At 42.1% G+C, this 23,380-nt stretch overlaps 1 protein-coding gene across 4 annotated transcripts in view; it reads left to right on the plus strand.

Moving 5' to 3' along the window:
* Window positions 1-23,380, plus strand: part of PIK3CB (phosphatidylinositol-4,5-bisphosphate 3-kinase catalytic subunit beta) — a 252,409-nt gene that overhangs the window by 57,092 nt on the left and 171,937 nt on the right. For all 4 annotated transcript variants that reach the window (XM_077488321.1, XM_077488319.1, XM_077488320.1 and 1 more), the window contains one exon: window positions 17,572-17,707. The gene's annotated coding sequence lies outside the window, so the exon portion shown is untranslated. The remainder of the gene's footprint in view (window positions 1-17,571; window positions 17,708-23,380) is intronic.

The following is a 23,380-nucleotide window of genomic DNA, read 5'->3' on the forward strand; positions in this document are numbered from 1 at the left end:
TACCCTTGAATGGTTGCCAGCCAATCACAAAGCTGTTGAACAAAGTCTATGAAATTCCCACAAAATCTAAATCCTACTCGTACAACAGTATCTCTAGTTCTTCCATCTTGTCTGCCAGGCTCCTGGCATTGGTGAACATGCCACGTAGTTTAGACCAGTTGCATACTGTCCTTTTATTGGGTGTTCCGAGATTGCAAATAGGAATTATTACTATACTTGCCTCCGGGTTTATGTGCTTTAGTCAACCTACCACTAATGCCCGCAATACTACCCTCTGAAATATATGTTCTGCGCTGACTCTCTACCACTAGACCCTCCCATCCGTCACCTAGTTTAAAAGCCCCTCTAACTTTTCGGCCATCTTCACTCCCAGCAGATCTGTACCCTCCTCCCATTTTAGGTTCAGTCCGTCCCTTCTATAGAACTGGTGACTAAGAAGTTGGCCCAGTTCTCGGGGAACCCAAACCCCTCTTTACTACACCAGCTCCTCAGCCACGTGTTTACTTCCCTAATCTCCCTTTGCCTTTTCTGATGTAGCTTGAGGTACCGGTAGCATTTCTGAGAATACTATCTTGCAGGTCCTTTCCCTCAATTTAGCTTTAGGACACTCCATCTGCCTCTGACTTTGGTGCCAATGTGCACCATGACAGCTGGGTCTTCCCCAGCCCCTCTCCAGTAATCTATCCACCAGATCCGTGATGTGCTGAACCCGAGTGCCTGGTAGACAGCATACAGTTTGACTCTTAAGGTTTTTGGCACAGATTGCCCTCTCTTTCCTAAGAAGAATTTAATCCCCTTCCACCAGAATCTCTTTCCTTAACCCCCCCCCCACTGAAGGAGTTCTTCCCCTGGCAGCTAGGGGAGTCCCTGACTGGTTTCACCAATGTCACTCAATGGAGCATACTTATTGGGATGTTCCAGCCCAGGATCAGCCTCCCTGACTGTCGCCAATCTACTCTTTTCTAGTGCCTGCACTTCTTTGTCTCCACCCGCCTCTGTGCTGACCCCTGTCGGTTACGTTCTCAGCTCTCCTTAGGTATGGAGGGCCTTCTCAGTGCTGACAGTTGCTTACCTAGATTCAGAACCTGGGCTTCCAGGGAAACGATATGCTTACATTTTGCACAGCAGTATTCACCCTCGATCAGATGATTCTGGGAAGGTTTTTCCTGCCTTTGTTCAAGCCTAACTCCGGCCTGTAGGCCAAGCACACACATGCTGCTATTTCCACATCCTCTTTTACTAAAGTCCACTGTAACCTGATGACTATCCACAATGCCTCTTCCAGTAATTAAGAGTGATAATTTTAAGCTGCACTTCAGGCCAATGCTCTTGTTTTTGTTCTTCACATTGTGACATTCTACCCTAGAAGACTAGAAGACTTCAGGACTCTGGGAGAATTCCCTGAGGGCCCATACTACAGACTTGAGGCTAGGTTCACATTGCAGTGATACCTGCAACCGCACGCAGTGAAAAATGCGCTGGGATGCCATTCATTTTGAATGGCACCCCCACCCCCATGTATGTAAAAGCACAGTAGGGGTGCAGGAACCACAGGGAAATGGGAGAAATGCAGGCATAGCAGCCCATTTGTTTGAATGGGCTGCTGTGCCCGTGAAAAAAACACAGGCTGCTAAAAAGCTAAGGTGTGAGCCTAGCATAAAGGAAAAAAATAACTGGGGCCCGGCCTGTCAATTAAATGTCCTTTTTAGATAAGGAATTGGTTTGATTTAAAAATAAAAAATAAAAAAAATAAAAAACTAGTGATTGGCTAGTGGTGGGTGGAGGTATTGGAAAAGTATTTCTACTAAACAAGAGAAGAAAATTGTCTGGCATGACTGGTATATGCACTGGAACTGCAGCTCATCTCATCCTTCCTTCTTTTCTTCTTTTTTTTTTTCCTCTCTTCTACAGCTCATCTGTATCCTTTTCTCAAGTCTGACCTTCCAAAAGTCACCATAAACTTGAAATCTGGGCTATCATTGCTAACCTACCTTCTGAAAATGCCAGTTGACTGGTTGTTCTGACTCTTGGGTTTCATAATTTTGTCATATGAATGAAAATTGGGAGTTTGACTTGCAGGTCAGGGACAGTCAGGCAAGTAACTTACCTCTATTATGACAGGTGTACTTTTGTACTGCTGTTTGTAGACTCTAAAGCCCCGTACACATGAGCCGAATGTCGGGAGATATTGTCCAGTTCAATAAAAACTACCCTGCATTCGGCCTATGTATGCCAGAGATTTAGAAAACAACCGACTGACTTTCAATCAGCAGAGTGTTCTGGCCGGGCTTGGGGCGTACCCCTGTCAGAACACAATAGCTCAGTGGGGGAGATCGCTGTACTAACGTCAGACTATTAGTACAGCGGCTCCGACCAGAGCTGTTAGGCTTTTTTATTTTATTTTTTGTTCAGCCCAAAAACTAGTAGCGTGTACCAGGCTTAAAGTGGTTGTAAACCCTTACAAACCACTTTGACCTACAGGTAACCCTAGTAGCCCATTATGCTTTACGTTTGCAGGGAGACAAAGGAAGTAAACCCATCAGGGTTTACTTCCTCTTTAAAGCTGGCTGTGCATTATACAATTTTCGTATTGAATTTTTAGTTTAGATTTACCTTCAGCTATGTAGTGCAACGGCCTGAAAGTGTTTAGGTTTGACCTCGTATTATATGGTTTTGGTAAATCTAAAGTTTGTATAAATGCATATTCATGGCCAACTTAAGTGGTGGAAAAATCCAAAGTGTATAAGCCAGAAAGAACTGTATTACATGTGATCAGGGCTGATATTTGAATCAGAATGGCATCCTGACCTTGTATGCCGTTCAGTCATGGTCTGATTGCTTTAATGTTGCCCCCAGGGATCTGGCCAAACTTCTGAACTTAATTTCACATGTTTTCCATGGTTTTCAGCTCCATAACTAACGAAGCCCTATTATAACTGCCGCCTGGAGAATAGCAGTCATGTGGCTCAGTCACACCAAATGTGAAATGTCCCGGCACATGGACCCTGCATCATCAGCTGCGTAAACTGCGTTCATATAGCCAGCACGTGGGTGCTCTTCTGATTCACATGCTGTACACTGTGATTTCATATATTTGCTTTCCTGCATTGTTTGTTGTGTGATTTTGTAATTTTATTTTTACGCATGGGTAGGAAAGCAGTATTTGTAGCCATAAGACCCCTTTCACACTGGAGCGTTTTTCGGGTGTTCTTCAGGGGCTTTAGCGTTAAAAAAAAAAAAAAAAAAAGCGCCTGTAAAGCGCTTGAAAGAAGCTGCAACTGCAATCCCAATGTAAAAGCCTGAGTGCTTTCACACTGAGATCTTTCACACTGGAGCGTTTTTCAGGCGCTTTAGCGTTAAAAAAAGCACCTGAAAGAAGCCGCAACTGCAATCCCAATGTAAAAGCCCGAGTGCTTTCACACCGAGGCGCTGCGCTGGCAGGGCGTCAAAAAGTCCTGCAAGCAGCTTCTTTGCAGCGCTTTTGAAGCGGTGAATATAACGCTCCTAAAGCGCCCCTTCCCCTTGAAATCAATGGGAAGCGCCTGTAAAACGCCCGAAAAGCGCCTGAAAAGCACTATTGGCAGCAGCGTTTTGTGGGCGCTTTTAACCCTTTATTTGGCCACTGGCAGGGGTTAGAAGCGTCCCAATAACGCTCGAAAAATGCTGGTAAAGCGCTGCTATTTTAAGCGGCGCTTTACGAGCGTATTTCAGGCACTGACATTGTGAAAGGGCTGTTACACCCCTTTCACACAAGGGCATTTTGCAGGCGCTGTAGCGTTAGAAATTCATTGCAATCCATTGTGTGTAGTGTGAAAGCGGTGCGCTGGCAGGACGTCAGAAAAAAGTCCTGCCAGCAGCTTCTTTGGAGCAGTGAAGGAGCGGTGTGTTTACCGCTCCTCCACCGCTGCTCCCCATTGAAATCAATGGTGCAGCGCTGTAATACCGCCGGCTAAATGCCGCTATTGCGGCATATTGCTGGCGGTTTTAACCCTTTCGCGGCCGCTAGTAGGGGGTAAAAGTGCCCCGCTAGGGGGCGAAATCTGCCGCAAATCTAGCGGTAAAACGCAGCTAAAAATAGCGGCGTTTTACCGCAGACGCAATGGGCGGTGTGGTGTGAAAGGGGTCTTAAAGCACTTGGGCTTTCACTTTGGGATTGCAGATGAGGCTTCATTTAAGCGCTTTACAGGCGCTTTTTTTAACGCTAAAGCGCCTGAAAAACGCCCCGGTGTGAAAGGGATCTAATGGTAGTGTTTCAGAAAATATAATACACTTCCCCCCCCCCCCCTCCTCTGTGTGTGTGTGTGTGTGTGTGTGTGTGTGTGTGTGTGTTTTTTTTTTTTTTTTGAGTGATACAATTTTTCAGTTTAATTTTGTAGATTAGTACATTAAAATGGAGTGATTCTAAAGTCAAAGTGTTGTGTGGGGGTGTGTTGTGTGTTTTTGTTTTTTTGTTTTTGTTTTTTTCTTTAATGAATTCCCTGCATTAAGAGCACAAAACACCTCCAACCCCAAACTCTAATGCCGCGTACACACAAGTGGACTTCTTGTCGGACTGAACTCCGAAGGACATTTCAACGGAGTTCTGATGGAGTTCTGCCGAAAACTGACTTGCCTACACACGATCACACCAAAGTTCCGATCAATTAGCACGCGATGACCTATGACGGGACTAGAAAAAAGTCCAATAGCTGCCCTTGCGTTTGTTTTTGGTCAGTCGGAACAGCATACAAATGAGCAGTTTTCTCGATGAGAACTTGTTCCGACAGAAAGATTTGAAACCTGTTCTATTTCTAGGTCCGTCAGAATTTTAGAAAGAAAGTCTGATTAAGCCCGTTGGACCTTTTTCTGCCGGAAAGTCCGGTCATGTGTACAGGACATAACACTTACCTGACACCTTACACCAATTCTGTGCCATTCCAGCTGCAGCACTGCTCTCCTCTCTTCCTGGTTGCACAGGAGAGACTGAGGTAGAGCTGCAACTAACAATTATTTTGTCTATCGACTAATCTATCGACTAATACCGATTAGTCATCGACTATAACGATTCATTTCTATTTTTATTTTTTTACTTCATCTAGTGTGTTCTTTTTGTGATTAGCTAATTAATCCTTTTGGATAACTTTACAAAAAATAAGTACAACTTCTAATATAATATTTCAACTTTTTGAATTTTTTCCCAAAAAATACTTCAATGTGGTTGAAGATTTTACAGTATACAAAAGTGCCAAAAATAAAATGTAAACAACACTTTAGCATCAGGCACAAATAATGCCACAATGGTATTGCCATTAATTCAGAGCCAGAAGCATTAAAAAAAGCCATATAAATGCAACAAAAGCACTGCTGCTCAACACTGTGCAAAAACACATGAAAGACATATACAAAAATAAAGTGCCAAATACTAAAATGTAGCACTTTAGGGCATGAAAATGCCATATAAATTCTGCCCAACACTGCAAAAGATGCATTATGTGTTAACCTTACTACTTTAAACCACATAATGCCTTCAGAATGCATCTTTTGCAAAGTGTTAGGCAGAATTAATACGGCATTATGCCTGTTGCCCTAAAGTGTTGTTTATAAAGTAACACCACAAAAATGCTGGTCAACATACAATACTATGTAATCATTACATAGTGTTATTGTAGAGTGTTGAGCCGTATTTTTGTGGTGTGTTACTTGTAATTGTAATGTAAAACATACCTGTAAGGTTTTCAAGGAGCCAAGCCCAACAAAAGCACTGCTCAACGCTGTGCAAAACTAATGGCCAATTCAGTGCAAAGATTACCTGAAGGCAGCCATCTCAACATAAATACAGCCCAACATGAACAGTGCAAATGGTTATTATAGCATTGCAATGGAGGCAGGTTAGCATATCGACATGCTCTGAAGTTAGGCTTGCTCTCCTTTTTTTTTTTTTTTTTTTTTTTGTTTTTTTTTTTTTTTTTGTTACAATGTTGCCAGCAACTGAGAAAAGCCTTTCAGATGGGGTTGATGTTGCAGGCACAGACAAGTAACTCTTTGCCAGCATGGCCAAGATGGGAAACCTCTTTTAATTTTCCTTCCATCATTTCAGCGGATTTTCTTCCTTTGGAATAGCCTGCTCACTAAAATACATGTGTATCTCATTCCTTACAACTTCACTGTGGGTTTCTTGATCTTGGATGTGACCAGTGATGTCATCCTCACCATTACTGTGGTGGTCATCTTAACCCGAGCAAAGTGTCCAACAGACACTTGCCTCTTCTCTGAAAATGTCATGTCTGCACTGGCTGACTGTTCCTCACATTGATGTTGCGTTTGCTCTTCCTCATATCTTCTTTTCACTTCAAGAGCAAGAGCTTGGACCTTGAGGTGAACTTTTAAACTGTCCTCTGCTGGCAGGAATCTGGGGTCCAGGGCTGCTGCAATAAGACATCTTTATATTTTATATATATATATATATATATATATATATATATATATATATATATATATATATATATATATATATATATATATATATATAATATATTATTTTTTTTATTTTTTCTCCACCATCATCTCTGAATTTAGTTTCCTGCTCCCATCTTAATGTCATCTCCTGTGCAGCAACACTTTAGAAAGCCTGACTGCTGCTGTCTCGCAAATTGTGCTCTGTATGGATTTCTGGAGGCCCTTTACCAGTGTAGGTAGAGCGGAAGCAGTCACATAGGACTCTCCACTCAAAACAGTAGCACGCTCAAAAGGCTTCAGGACTTGATCAGGCGGCAGGCGGCTGATCATGTGTAAAGTACTGTTCCATCTTACGGATACATCATTTATTAGTGCATGCTCGGGGGTACCCATTTGTTGCTGCTTGGCTTTAAGCTTTGTAGTAGCCAGCTCACTTTTATTTCAATGTTCCACAAGGCACTTTGCAGCCTGCAGGGTCTTGCTGATCTGGGGATCCCTTAGGGCATGGTTGACCACTAACTGCAATGTATGACCAGCACACCTGAGAGAAGAGATGCCATACCTTTCTTCCAAAATATGCAGAGCAGCGACGACATTTGCAGCATTATCATGGACAACTACATTTACATTGGCCGTGGATATCTCAAACTTTTCAGCTGCTTTTTCCACCCAGTTAGCAATGTTTTCAGCTGTGTGCCGATCTTCAAGTGGCATAGTGGTAAGATTCCAGTCTTCATTAATGAAGTGGCATGTGACACCCAAGTATGCCTCTGTGGCAATACTGGTCCATGTGTCTGTGGTGAGAGCTATTTTTGATTTCACATCTTTGAGTGACGCTTTCAATCTTTAAAAATTCTCCTCGTATTTCTTCTCCATCAGCTTAGTGAAATGGGACCTAGAGGGAAGTGTGTATCCTGGGTAAAATGTGTTGATCATCTCCCGAAATCCTTGACCGTCTACAATAGAAAGAGGTCTCACATCTTTTACAGTCATGTTGAGTATGCTATTGGTATGTGCAACGGTCATTTGGGGTGTGCAAACAGTAACATCCTTTTTTATGAAAGAAGAACTCCTGTACACAGCTTTGCCTCTTCCTGAGAAAAAAAACACACAATAGTTAGAGGAAGTAAACCCTGATGGGTTTACTTCCTCTGTCTCCCTGCAAAGGTAAAGCATGCAATGCATAGTAGCCCATTATGTGTCACTTAAATGACACAGGAGACAGCAATGTCACCGCTGTCCCCTGTAGTCTGGAGCATCCATCTTCTTCCGGGTATCGCTGCTCCGGCCACTCACAGCACTGGAGCAGCGATAACGTCACTCCCGCACATGCGATCGGAAGCCGCCACTAACAGCATATCGGCGTTAGTAGCAGCGTGCTGCTAACGGCGATGGTGCACCTGCGTGCCACTGTCTACGGCACATGCGCCGTAGACAGCTGTCGCTGTCTTTTTAGTAAATCTCTCCTAAACAGTGTAGGTTTAGGAGATCTTTCTTGGACCTACAGGTAAGCCTTAGCCCCTGTACACACGGTCGGAGATTTCCACAACCAAATCTGTCAGATTTTGTCCGTCGGATCTTGTCCGAAACTGTTGCATACACACGGTCGGACAAAGTTGACGAAAAATCTGATCTTTCAGAACGTGATGACGTAATTTCGTTACGATGGGACTACGTTCAGGCTAGTAGCCAATAGCTTTGATGTAGGAATTTGATCTGAGCATGCGTGGCACTTGGTCCGATCAAAATTCTCTACACATGATCGGAGTATGTCCGACCGGCCCAGTTGGTCGGGAAATATTTCCAACATGTTGGATATTCCGACGGAATCAGTCCGATGCATACCACACACAGTCGGATTATCCGACGACACGGTCCGATAGGACACATTCCGATGGATTCTCCGACCGTGTGTACAAGGGCTTAATCTAGGCTTACCTGTAGGTCAAAGTGGTTTGTAAGGGTTTACAACCACTTTACTAACATTAGGAAGTAGAAACCAAGTTTAACCAACATGAAATCTGTGAATGCTCAATACTAATAATGTACTGTATTTCAAAGAGAGTAGGGTAGTAAATCTGCATAATATGAACTGAATGTGAGTAATTATGTTTAATTATGAATGATTATAATATTGTATTTCATCTATTATAAAAAGTTTGAGATATCCATGGCCAATGTTGTAGCTGCATAATGCTGCAGTCAATTCAAATGTCACTGCTCTGCGTATTTTGTAAGAAAAGCATGGCATCTCTTCTCTCAGGTGTCCAGGTCACATTACAGTTAGTTGTCAACCATGCCCTGATGGATCCCCAGATCAGCAAGACTGCAAATTGCCTTGTGAGACATTTAAAAAAAAAAGTGAGATGGCCACTACAAAAAAACAATTAGCAAAGCGCACAGCAACAAATGGGTACCCCTGAGCATGCACTAATAAATGATGTATCCGTAATTACTAGCGTATATTAATCTTGACCAAAACACAATTGTAATAATTACTCCCAAAACTAAAAAGTACTTGCAAAGATGGCTTGTCTGTTTTGAGGTCGGAGAGCGCCAGGATGTTTTCTTCAGAGGTGCTCTTGCATTGCGGTTGTACTGCCGTGGTACGCCATTTCGGTTTTGCAAAGGGAACAAAGGACCATTTTATCTGGCCTCTATTTAAAGAATTCACATACTTTTGAAAGTTGTGGTCTAGATTTTCGTGCTAGACTGGAACTTTTTCCATTCCCAGGAGCAGCAGCCGCCATTACCCGCATAATTCGGCGAGTGTGACGAGTCAACGCCTTTCACGCACGTCAACGTATTTTCGTGGTCTATTATGTCAATGCGTCGTGGCAGCTCTACACTGAGGGCAGCAGAGCCATAGGATGGAATGGGGGGAATGGCTTAGAGCGCGCGCGTGCGTGTGTGTGTGCGTGTGTGTGTGCGTGTGTGTGTGCGTGTGCGTGTGTGTGTGCGTGTGTGTGTGCGTGTGTGTGTGCGTGTGTGTGTGCGTGTGTGTGTGTGTGCGTGTGCGTGTGTGTGTGCGTGTGTGTGTGCGTGTGTGTGTGCGTGTGTGTGTGCGTGTGTGTGTGTGTGTGCGTGTGTGTGTGCGTGTGTGTGTGTGTGCGTGTGTGTGTGCGTGTGTGTGTGCGTGTGTGTGTGTGTGTGCGTGTGTGTCTATGGATGCAAAAAGCCTAGTCCAGGAGCGTGCCCGCACAGGTACCCACATGGCACATGGCTTGATGAGGAGGAATCGGGAGAAGAGGGAATCGGTGCTAGTCGGTGATTTCAAGAAGAGGCGGTAAGGGACCACTTTATGTAATATCGTTGCACAGGGCAGGTAAGTACATCCTCATTTATTTAATAAAATAAAAATAAAATGGCATTTATTATCCCTTTAACTGTTATGACAAGTAGAGCAAAGATATTGGCAGAGGGACTGGTAGCCTTGTGATATTGGCTCCCTCCTCCCTACCATTCACATCATTTCTGGGCGGAATAAAAAAAAAAAAAAAAAAAAAAAATCTTACTTTGGTTAGGACAGAGTTATTACTATCTGCCCTATTACTTATTTGTAACTACTAGATGCAGGCAGGCTAAACCGCTTCCTCATCAGGCAGAGGATTTGGTAATGCAATGCAAATTAATATTTTGTAAAAACAGACGGAATGAAAAGCTGAAAATTTCACTGCAATAGGCAGAAACTTCCATTTTGTCATTTGAATGTTTACTGTAAGTACAAAGTAGATCAGACATGTGAGTGATGACGCATCTTCAGGCACATTGATATGCAATAAAGCTAGCTATAAACTGTTAGACTTTCGTTTGGAAATGGTTGTTAAAGAGTTTCTTTGCTTTTTCGAATAATTGATGGTAAAATCGATTAGATTTTGATGAATTTATTGATGATTTTTTTTTTTTATTATCATTTGATTCTATGTACAAGGGGTTAATGGGTTTATAGCTCTGTTAGAAAATGTATTAAGGCCAGCTATTGATGGATCCAATCTCGGCCAGTTCAGCAAGGACCGGCTGAGATTTGGCCCATCTGAGGCAAGCTGATTTTACCCAACTTTGCTACAACCAGCATGTTGGATTTTTAGCATATGATTATTGCTTCCAGCAGATATGGCTCCCCTTGCCCTCAACACTGACGCTGGTTGCAGGAAATAAAATTGCATAATCTATGGCCTGCCTAACTTACAGCCGCTGACAGAGTGGCGGTATGGAGTAGGAGTGCAGATCTGTAACAATCCTATATTTTTCTTGTTCTGCCCAAGGGCCAGAGCATAAGCAGAGTGTATTCCTAGTGATTTTGATGCATTTCTTTTTTGGTCATTATGCAGACATTTTACAAACTTTGCACGTGTTTCAAGCCTCGGGTGTTTGATTTACTGGCCTGGTCACAAGGGGTAGTTTTTTTTTGGTGTGAAACCATGTGCAAATTCAGGTGTAGCATATTTACAGGAAGTCTGTGGAGGCAAAAATACAGTGCTAATTTTACATTTTTGTGCATGGGATGACTGAGTGTACAAGTGTGAACAGGGACAACTACAAAGAATGGGGTTCTGCATGTTGAGCATAGTCAAGCATAGTTAAACAATAAACGTTCAAGTGTGAATTGGGGCAGAAATCCAGCCACGTTTGCCTAGCTTAAAGTATTTCTAAAGGCAAGTTTGTTATTTAAAAATAAAAATAAAATTTTATATTTACCCGCTCTTTTGCACAGAGCAGCCCCGATCCTTCTTTTTTTGGGTTCTGCCGACCACAATAGCAAGCCTCTCGCTCCTCAGCTACGCTCCTGTGAATGGACAATGCCCATTCACACATGGAGTGTTTCTCAGCCCAGCCCCTGCTCTCTCCTCCATTGGCCAATTGGCTGTGATTGACAGCTGCAAGAGCAAATTGCTCCCACTGCTGTGTGAACCGATGAGAGAAACCCCAAAGAGTCACTGCTCTCATGCACATTGCTGGATCAAGATGGTGCTCAGGTAAGTATAACAGAGGGGGGACTGCACCCATGTTTTACCTTTTTTAAAAAACAAAACAAAAAAAAAACCTTGCGCATTTAAAAACACTTTGAAGTGGTACTAAAGTCTAAATATGTTTCATGTTTCTGGCTTGCACAGGAGAAATCTAGGGTAGCAGAGCCATAGGCTCCCATTACTGCCAGTCAAACTCCTGTGAGGCGGGGATATGTGTCTATGGATGCACACAGCCCAGCTCAGGAGCACATTTCCACAGTTGACTCCTTAGCACCTGGCTTGCTATAGGAGCCACCGTGAGGATGGAGAAGCGGATGGTGCCAATGGGGGGAATGCCAGAATAATAGGAAAACGACGTTATATATATTACAATACAGTCCTCAAAATTTCCACTTGCATTTTGCGAGTGGAAAATGAGGGCTTGCGAGCTGGGCTGCCTGCCTGTATTAGATGGGAGAGCACCGCCGGCGGCGTTGATTGGGAGACGTTTTTTCCCAGCGATCACCCTGGGGAGGAAGAGGAGATCCACGGAATAGCATGCCGTTACCGGCGCTTACATTAAAATTGTCGCCGCTCTGCTTGACACAGCCCCGCCTCCTCCTGATCCTGAGCCTATCCTGAGCCTGTGATAGACAGAGCACCGGTCCAATGCTGTGATGCATTCTATAACAGGCACAGGTCAGGAGATGAGCAGAGCAGTGACAATTATAATGTAAGCGCCAGTAACAACGTCCTATTCCTCTCCTCTTCCAGTGCAGCCTCCTCCTACAGGTGAGTCTGCACTGATAAAGTTGTTGTTAAATATTTTATATTTAGAATATTTTTGTAACTTACTTTTTCATGAAACATTTAAGTGTCATTTCATGAGATAATTTGAGGGCGTGTCTAGGGGCGGAATTTGGGGCGGGGCAGGGTAGGGATTGAGTGAGGAGCTGGTAGCTCTGGACTTGACTCGCGGTGCTATTCATCCAACTTGTATTATAGAATTTAACTGAAAATTGGTTTGCAGCTGTGTGAACCTAGCATAATAATAAAAATATATTATATTCTATTATATTATATTATGCTAGGTTCACACAGCTGCAAACCAGTTTTCAGTTAAATTCTATAGTACAAGTTGGATGAATTGCACCAGGTACAGTTTCCAAATTGCCCCATTCTAAGTTGCATTGATGTGGACCGGCATTATTGAAAACAATGATTTCCATTGTCATGCAACTCTATGCAAATCAAGTTGCATCTGAAATCGCACTAGTGTGAATGGAGCCTAATCTTTAAACTGCCTACTTAAAAAAGCTTGTGTAATGTAGGTGAATCTACCTGGCAAAAAAAAAGCAATCCCATCTGTCTTTAACCATTAACACCTGAATTGTGGATGTCTTGGCTCGTGTGGAATTTTTTTGCACCATTTCCTTAACTGTTGTTCCATTCCTTTCTGTGCGAACATGTGCTGAAATATTTTTCCTATAAACTTGAGACTGAACAGAAGTGTATTCATATAATGTCAAGTTAAATATTCACAAATATTTTAGTGCTGTTTTCTCATAGGTGGTTTGTCTTTGCCGTATGCTCTGTGGTGCACAAGCTGACAAAAATGAACTCTGCTCTGTCGTAAACTGGCAGTGGTTTATCTAGACTAAATATTTTCCTTTCGTGGAAGTTTTTGATGACTAGTGTTCTGCAAGTACTATTACTTGACTATGTATGTTGTGTGAACATGGACTCTCTTTAGTGGCTTGTAATGGATCTGCTATGTATATTGGTGCATACAATGGAAATAGGAAGTTAACAGGGTCAGAAAGGCCTTGACTATTCCAGCACTAGCGAAGTACCTAGTTATAGACAAAGTACGGTACTTAGTATATTGATGTCTTGGAAGGTCATTGGGGAGCTGTAGGAAGACAGAGATTCCAATCAATACTGTGAGTACGAATAGGAAGTCATTTTAGGCCCATCAATAAAATGAGCCTCAGGGTTCCATGTGGGAGTAATGGAGCGGAAGCTTATTTTAAGAGATACTCCCTAGTTCATCTATATATTATAGCAAGATCGTCAGAGATGCTGTGCGCAGCCCCAGGAAAAGATTAGTTTGTACTTTGTTGGTATCTGTTACAGTGCCATTAGGAAAGATTAAGGGTATTTCATGAGTATTTCGCTGTAAGCTTGCCCTCTGAGTCTGCAATGCTGTATAGATGCTAGGGTAATTTATGCATTATTTTATTTTTTATTTTTCTATTGCTTTTGGTCTGATAGAGCAACGTGTGTGTGTGTGTGAATCTTCCTGTTCTAGGACTTTACAATGATACTCCATTCCCAAACTAGGGATATTTAGCATGTTATATTTTTTAATTCTTTAGCATTTTTTATTCAGCATGTTTAGCATGTTATAGAGCACAGTGCTTGTGCTGTGAAATTTGGCCCCTTCTATCAAGGGGTCAAATTTCTATAAAAAAAAAAAAAAACCTGGCTGATCCTGCCTGGTTCTACCCTCCCCTCTGATCAAAGTATATCATGGCTGCTGAGCCCTGACACCGTGGTCAGCTTACGTGCCTCCGTCATCCACTGCGATCTGCAGCTCTCCTGTGTCTCCCTCTGTCCTCAGTTATTTTTTATTTTTTTTGTTTTTCCTTTTTTGCTATTTCTTTCACTAATTTGAGATTACACAGTCAAGTGGCAGCCCATCCCAAACATGTCCAAGGCCCAGTTTAGGTCCTAACCCAAAAATATAAGAAACCTAGGCTTAGTCTGTTGCCACCTAAAATATTTCCCCCTATCGGACGATTTACTTCTTGCTCTCATGACAACTCTAGATTTTTGGATTTCCCCCTATTTTTCTGTCTCTTGATCTCCCCAAAAGTAACTCGGCAATAAAAACTTAGGAGGGTTGAACCCTTCCCTACTTCATCCAATATTAAAAAAAGTTGTTTTGCCTATACGTACATCTTAACCTGGTAAAAAAATGGCTGCTTACTGCATGTTTATACAGCCTTCCTCATTGTCTAGATTTGGGATTTGAATTTTACCATAGAGTTCCTTGGTACCCTCACTGGGCTGGATCCACATAGGAGCTCTTCCTAGCAGTTATTTTTATGTCCACATTCCTGTCTGACAAAAGTACTTCAAGTGTGTCATTTCCTTTGTGACTACAGTGACATGATGCAGCTATCATCAGCTCGGTGTGGAATCGTCCGTGTGATTATTTATTTTGTTCACTTTAAAATACCACTTGGCTGAAAAGATCTTCTATGACAGTATCCTTATTGTGCAGACTCCATAAACTCAATCTAAATTACTTTAGGTGCAAAAACCACAGAAATGCTGTTAACCACAGGATGCAGCTGGTGTTATTGAGAGCTCTGCATTAACTTTGATATTCTCCTATAAATATTATCAAATATTAAAGATGTGCTAAAAGACGTGCAAGGCGAACAGACATGATTTATTTAGAAAAGTAAATGGCAATGGATGGCATCAGGCACTGGGCGCTCATGTTCTGACTTTTGGCTAGATGGGTTTTTTTTTTGTTTGTTTTGTTTTTTTTTATCATTTAGGGGGATGATTAAAGAAGAAATAAACTTATCCTACCCGCTGTACTAATGTAATCTGACACTGGGGGCTCCTCCTAGGTCAGAATACACTGATCAGCACTGCAGTGTATTGGCTGCAACCACTGATTTTTCCAACATCTTTGTTCAACTAATGTCAAATCCTTAGATTGAGATTTTCAGCCAGTCCAGCTGAACCAGCCGAATTTCGATCCATCTATGGCCAGCTTTAAAGTGGGATCATTTATTGTGCGTGCACGTCTGTACAGCAGCACATCTGTACTTATGAGAAACATAGGTAAAGAACCTTGGAACCTTTTCCATGTGGTCTCATGTACACCAGTGTATGACCATACAATGTATCCAAAAAATGGCTTTAAATTAAGCAGTGACAATCTGTAGCGTTACGATCCTAGGATTAACTTGTGCAAACGTTTAACGAGCTTGCATTACTATACCGCCAAAATCAGAGTCTGCCCCCAGAGTACACATGCCGTATATTGGTCTTCTCTTTCTATTCTTGGACAGAACATCTGTTCTTTTTAACACAGTGCACTGCAATGAAAGGTGAGAATAGCGCATGTAAACAAAATTGGAGGTCAGAACAGAAGCTATGCTCCAACTGCCTTTTTTGTTTGTTTGTTTTTTTTTTTTTTTGTAGCTTAGAGTCAACAGAGGTTAAATCCAACAACAGTGTCTATTTTTACTTCCTGACAAGCAGAGGATTCTAAAAATTTGCCAATGAAAGATAATGAGCTTTCTGGGTCTGGCACAGTTCTTCCTGAAAAATATCTTCCCGGGTTGCATTTGCAGTTTACTGATGTGTTTTTTTTTTTTTTTTTTTTTTTTTTTGTTTGTTTTTAATGTTGGTCAGCCACATCTGTCTTTGGTGTGTTTTTTGATTCTTGTGTTCTTTCAGGCCCCATTCACAGTTGAGTGATTTTTTTTTTTTTTTTTTTTTGCTTGTAGCTCTAGAACGCTTAACAAGCCAAATTGCGTTTATTTCAGTGGCCCCTGTTAACATATGTGTTTTCTGTCACCTGAAGCAAAACGCCTCAAAGTTTATTTTTGATGGATTAAATGCATTTTTGACCCCACAGACTTCAATAGCAATGCCTGACTTGAGGGTTTTTGTCGCTTGTTTTCAACAGCTCTCCAGCCCGAATTTTCCTCGCCTTCCCCTAGTGCTTTCTATTGGTTAAAAAAAAATGGCTGAAGCTATAAAACGCTTGTAATACGCTTCTTAAATTCCAGTAAATCACTACGCTTAGGTGTGAATGGAGCCTCAGGCTAATAAGTTTGTTACCGGTACAAGTAATTTGTAAAATGTAATTAAAACCTAAAACAAACAAAAACTTTATATATTATACCTTACCCTACCTTTTTTAGAAGTGGTGACGTCATTATTTTTTTTTTCAGGCCAAGCACATTTTCAGCAAGTAGAGTACTTTTATTAATCTTGTCAGAAATTATGTGCCCTTGTCACTTCCTGTGAGATTAAAGTGGATGTTTACTATAAATCTAACTAAGGCTAAACATACTCTAATTCTGAGACTATTCTGTCTAACCATGTAAAGAAAAGATGCCTATAGTTGTCTGGTCTGGTCCCATGATCAGCTGTCATCAATGGCTTCAATGTAGAGGCGGAACAGCCGACAATGGATGCCCCAAAGTAAGCCTATGGGTGACAACATCTCCTAGGCGTTTGCAACTGTTGTCAGTGATCTCTCCTCTACACTGAAGCCGCTGCTGGAGAGATCATGTGACTGGACCGGAGTGGCTTTAGAGTAGGTAAGTATACAAATCTTTTCTTTAAAGGGTTAGACTAGAATGTGATCTCCTACTCCCATGAATCCACCATGTAATGGGGATAAACATAGGCAGACATGTAAAAAGTCCAGGCTGTGTGACAACCATGGCTGCCGCCATAAACACAATGGAGAAATAAGTACAGTAAATACAAAAGGACAGAAAGTGCTGTTTGCAGTTTCACCAGGTGAAAATAAAGTAAAACACCTGGGGAAAAAAAAACACTATAAATCCACCACATCCAAGAACTAATAAAATGTAATGTATTCGATTTTCAGTTTTAGGTTTGGACATGTTGCGTCTCATTTTATCAGATTGTAGGATGTATCAAGTCTGTTCAGACCGGTGGTAGTGTAGGTATTGTTTTCCTTCCATCTTATGGGATCTGTATGTGAGCACAACAATACATTCATCTTTTGTGTGTTTGGAAACGTGCCACTTGCTTTTTAGGTCTGTGCTTTCCAGAAGTGGTGACACTGCTCTTAGGATCCTCTGGAAGCTTCTTCAGTCATCGCCAGCTTCTGTTTCTACCAAACTGCATTTGTAAAGAGATGATTGAAGCATTGACTGAAGAAGAAACAGTCATTATTTCTCTGCCTGTTCTATCCATCATATTTCATATAAGGCACTTGTTTTTAAACTATGTAATAGTTAGGAATCTTGCAATATTTGTACGCCACAAGGAAATGTGTGTGTTTTTTTTTTTTTTTTTTTTTTTTTTTTTGTATTGTTGGTTTCAGTTGTTCCTTTTTAACTACTGCATGATGGGTTTATGACATGTTATTTAGTTTTCTTGTTTATCTTCCTTCCAGAGATCATTTTTCCAGCTAAGATTCTTCCTGCAGAGGTACTTTTTGCAGCCATAATGCTCTAACTTCTAGACATGTTGGAAAGAGTCAACCTTTGAAACTGTGTGACCTAAAGAGAAGACACCGACCAATGCAAAGTGTAAGTATGCTTGTTTAATTGTAGAAATCATTGACAGATAATAGAATCCTGTCCACTACTGAAATTTTTAGCATCTACCCAGAACTATTAATTTTCAGGTTGGGGTGGGACCTTTTTAAAGATAAAAATAGAAGAGAATTATTTACGGGTTTGAATTTTTTATTTTTTTTGTCCAGTAGACCTAAAGCCTAGTTGTACACACACCCGGCCATCCACATGATGTGAAAGAAAATGTGATTCATTGGACCAGGCCTCCATCTATTGCTCTGTAGTCCAAATCTGATGCTCACGGGCCTAGTGTAGGCTCTTTTGGTTGTGGACCCAGGTTAGCATGGCAACCTGACCAGTCTGTGGCTACACAGCCCCATACACTACTAACTGCAATGCTCATAATTTTTTTTTTTTTTTTTTTTTTTTTTTGCTTTCGGGACATCAATTTCAGGGACAACATGTACTTGATGCCTAATATATCCCACTGACTTTCAGATGCCATTATAACAAGAAAATCAATAATATTCACTTAAACTGTTAGTGGTCATAAAGTTGATGATGAGGTCATCTTTGTAATCCTCTTGTCAGTGAAAAAGCTATCCTCACTGGAAAATGCAGTAGATCCCTGGGTGGCTCAGTGTACTGCCCTGCCTCCCTTCAGTTATAGAATACAAATATTTAAACACATGAAATGACCAAATCTGTTTAACCTACAAGTACAATAAATGAGTGTGTTACTGGATTAAAATGGATTTCCCTGTCTGTGTTCAGCTTTAGGCTGAGTTCACACATCTGCAGCCGCAGATTCGTGCCTGGGTCCGGTGCGTTCTTGTACACTGGTTCAGGAGCAATTTAGGTCCGAATTTTAGCCTGAATTCTAACCTGAACCGGACCCAAAGACGCATTGGACCCTTTTTCAATCCATTGAGAGCCGGTCACACTTGCCTGTCATGCGAATAAACACGCATCCAATTTGCAAATGTGTGAACCCAGCCTGATTCACCTTTCCTTTTTTAAATACAGCCGCATCCCCAAAAAAGAGCAGCATGTTTTGGACATGGAAACGTGTGCGACCCACAACAGTGTGAACCTAGCCATAAGGAGTGTGTCCACTGTTTCTGTTCTGAATAAAAAGCAGTTTGTTCTATAACCTTTTTTATTATTAAAAAAAAAATAATTTATATATATATATATATATATATATATATATATATATATATATATATATATATATATATATATATATATATATATATATATATATAATTTTTTTTTTTATACTGATTCTGAATGGGAATGACTTTTTCATGATTGAGCAGATGATGCGCTGATGCATAGTTCTCTGAGGAGAGTAGCAGGGTCTGCATTCCTTTTTAGAATAGAATAATTCTTCAGAAGCAGCTCACCAAAAATAAAATTTTTGATGCAGAGGATGCCTTTAGGCTTGGATCACACTGCTGCAACCCCATAGTTGTGCGACTTCCAGTGTGACGCTTCATTGCCACTTGATGTGACTTCAATGCAACTTTCATGTGACTTTTTGATATTTTGTGGCTTTGGCCAAGCATAATAAAGTGTGACTTATTACTGAAATTACAACCCTCTAAAAATCACCACACAAATTACATCTCTGGAGGCGTTCCGTACACCAACTGTACAGAACTCTTCCAGGTTGCCATAATACATTTTATTTTTGGAGAAAATGACAGCTCTGCAGATTAAAACTGAAAGGGTATTTTAATACGAAATTACAGTATGGCTTGTGTCGCAGTTATGTATGTTTGTTAATTTTGCCACATTTTATCCCCGCAAAAGTAGCGTTACACTTTAAGGATATTTCATATATTATGTACTGTGTATCGTGAAGAGATTGACTGTTACCAGAATGGTTATTTGCCCTTGATCTAGCATCAAATGTTGTACAGAGCAACATATAATACTTAATAGCTGTCATGTGATGTTTTTACTGTATACATTTGCTTTGATCTCCTGGACCTAACTGGTTGCTGTTCAGTTTTGACAGTTCATTCTGTTCTGCATTACTCTGAGGTGTAACTTTTTGACCTCTGACCATGAATTTTAAATGGATGCCGTATATTCAAATGCATCACCCATGGGTGTGATTTTATAAGAACCTGCTAAGGGCACCAACAATATGCAGTTTGCTTAAAGCCCAATTCTGGCTTCAGTCGACTTCAATACAGTTAGCCTCTTGGACTTTTCTATAGCTGCCGACAGTGGTCATTGTATTCTGATGGCGGGGAATCCTCCCCGCCGTCAGAATACAATAGCGCAGTGAGCGGGAATCCGTTTCTTTATCGAACATCATAGGACACAGAACCTTAAGTATTTACTTAGTGGGTTATAGCTACCTTCAGGTGTTTACTCTGGCACACCCAATACAGGAAGTTGACTCCCCTATATAACCCCTCCTTCCAGGAGGGAGTACCTCAATTTTTTCGCCAGTGTCTAAAGGTGTTGGCACAAGTGAAGATAGGCTATGCGGAGCTACAGGAGGGATCCATGCTGGATTTAAAAAGCCTCCACAACCGGATCCATCCTGCCACTGCGGCTCCAGAATGGTAGCCGGGCCTCTCATAGAAGAACAAGGTTTTTGCCTGTAACGCTCCCCTTTGAGGGCGGGACCGTAGGAACCAGGACTCTTTTTTTTTTTTGGACTTGCTACATTACCTAAAGCTGTCCTGAGGGGTGCTATACATGGTCCAAAGGAGTGGAACCCCTATTAATGGGGCCCCAGTCTTTGAAGGTTTAACCACGCTACCCGCTGTGATGGGTGAAGTTTGGATCTGTCTGTTTACAGCCGTATCCTACAGCAAGGAAAAGGTAAGAGAAAAGCATAGGAACTGCAAAGTCCACCTATGACTTTTCTTTCAATCATATTGTAAAATGCCTTAAAAACTCTAGCGGGAGTAATGGTGTATAGACCCTGTTTAAATCTGTGCTAATACAGTGCGTTTCTCAGCAGCTGGGGGGGGGGGGGGGGGGAAATGGGGAAACTGAGTTGGATACATGTTATGTTTAAACAAGCATAAATCTGAAAAGCTGATAAAACGGCTGTGTAAACCCTCCCCCCCCCTCCCCCCCGCGTGCCTCCCCTGCCTCCCCTCTGAGGTGACTCTATGCGCCACGCCCTTTCCTGTGCTTTAGCAAGACGATCAGGCTCACACCTTTTTAAAAGCTTAAAGCTGATACTCTGGGAAACAGACAGTGTCTATCGGAGAAGCTGAAGCAAGGCTGCCACAAGACACAGAAGCGCTGGTGCACGTGAGGAGTTTACACAGGCATTTGTAGTGCAGGAAGAATCGTATTGTTTAGCATTAGATTGTTCTATGCTACCACTGTTTTTCCTACTATTGTTCAAATAAATAGAATGGTTCTTAGAGTACCTTTTGCTTTTTGTGCTTTGCATTATGGCTTCAAGGCTTACTACCAAGGCACCAAAACCACCTCCAGGTGCTGGGAACTCCAGACATGCCTCCACATTGTCATCCTCTCCGGAGATGGCTGACATGGCAAGCCAGGGTGAGTCATTGGAAGTAATTGGTGGTGCAACTGCTTCTCACACTTCAGCCCCTGTATACGTGACTGAAGATGCATTTTCCTCTGCCCTGCAGGGCTTAGAAGGAAGATTAGCTGCTTTAATCGCATCCTCCATTAAAGGGGATAAGCGTGCTAGATCCCTCTCCCACGCCAAACCCCTTACCAGGGGAGCAGTGGGGACAGGATGAAGTATTGCCCTCAAATGATCAAGAAAAACATACCGATTACTCCTCTTCAGAGGAAACAACAGTTGAAGTTTCAACTTCACAATCTGAGGTAAAAATCCTTATGGACATGGTTTGTTCCACTTTCATACTACCCCTAACAGAGTCAGCTGAAAGTCTGGTTTCTTCTTTGGGTTCCTTGAAACCTTCACAACCAGTGCATGCGTTTCCAGTCCACACATTACTAGAGAAGCTTATCTAGACCGAATGGCATCATTCGGATAAGCATTTTCTCCCTCCAAAGAGTCTCGGTTTTCTATCCTATGGAGGAAAATTCACCAAAAGTTCCAGCAGTATATTCTGCGATTTCCAGTGTGAATAAAAGTTTAACTTGTCTGGTGGACAATGCACAAATGCTAAAGGATCCAACAGATAAAAAGTTGGAATTACTGTTAATATCCTTTTTCTTTAGCAGGTACTGTTACTCAGCCTGCAATTGTAGCTATAGGCATCTGCCAGTCTTTAAAAGACCAGTTCAGATGCCCTTAACAAGCTCCCTGCACAACAGGCCAGTGAGTTGGCCAATTTACCAAAAGCATTGTTTTGCCATGGATGCTATAAAGGATTCCATTCACCAGGCGTCTCGCCTTGCACTTGTGCTAATACACATGCATAGGCTAAAGGGTTGGTCTGCCGACGCACCCTGCAATAACCTACGGTCTAGTTTCCCATTTCATGGGGAGCGACTATTTGGCTGATTTGGATAAATGCATCCAATTTCCAGTGGAAAAAGTAGTCTTTTGCCAGTCAAAAGAAAGTATAAACATCCTTCATTTAAATGGACTTTCTCTCCTGCGCCAAGCGCATCCGCCTTTAGGCAGTGGCGACGGCTTCCACCGTCAGGGTCAGGCCCAGGCTCAAAGGAAGACCTGGAGCCGCAAGACTACAAAACAGAATACTAAGACCTCTTCGTGAAGAGGCATCTCCAATCACCAAGGTGGGGGGGAAGACTTCTGCATTTCGCACAAGTCTGTATCCTGGAGTCACTGTGGAGAGCCCATCTGCCCTGAGTTTCCCTCTGCCAAACTAGAGTTTCGGGAGTTTCCACCATCTCACTTTCTGAGATCAAACGTTCCCAAGGATCCAGGGAAAAGACAATCTCTCTGTTTACAGCATTAGACATCCCCACAGAAGAACAAGGTTTAGGTTTCTATTCAAACCTGATTACGGTACCAAAACCAAATGAAGATGTCAGGCCCATTCTGGATCTAAAAATGTGCAAATTTCGAATTGAGTCGATCAGGTCAGTGGTCTCCATCTTATAAGGTCGAGAACTTTTGGCGTCCATCGACATCAGGGACGCATATCTGCATGTCCCCATATTTCCCGCTCACCAAAGGTTTCTTCGATTCGAAGTGGAACAACGGCACTTTGAGTTCGCTGCCTTACCCTTCGGGCTAGCCACAGCACCATGGGTATTCACAAAAATACTGTCCCCACCTCTAGCCAGGTTGAGGACACAGAGCATAACAGTGTTGGCGTACCTAGACGATCAATTAATAGACCAGTCAGTGACTCGCTTAAGGCAAAGCGTACGCATTACAACCAGTTATCTGGAAAGTCTCGGTTGGATCCTCAACCTAGAGAAGTATTCCTTTAAAACCAGTAAGGAGGCTGGATTACTTAGGCCTGATCATAGATACAGCCCAGAAAATGGTGTTCTTGCCCCCTGCAAAGATCAGCTCCATACAAGAGCTGGTACGGATGGTCAGGGCAAAAGCAAATCCTTCAATTCGCCTTTGCATGAGGTTGTTGGGAAAGATGGTAGCTTCATTTGAAGCAGTCCCCTATGCCCAGTTCCATTCAAGACTGTTGCAAAACCGAATACTCTCTGCTTGGAACAAGACGATCCAAGCTTTGGACTTGCCAATGCAGCTGTCCCCAAGAGTGTCTCAGT

Source organism: Lithobates pipiens, unplaced genomic scaffold, assembly GCF_037356315.1.
Source record: "Lithobates pipiens isolate NorthernLeopardFrog02 unplaced genomic scaffold, aLitPip1_a1.2 Scaffold_18, whole genome shotgun sequence".
NCBI lineage: Eukaryota > Metazoa > Chordata > Amphibia > Anura > Ranidae > Lithobates > Lithobates pipiens.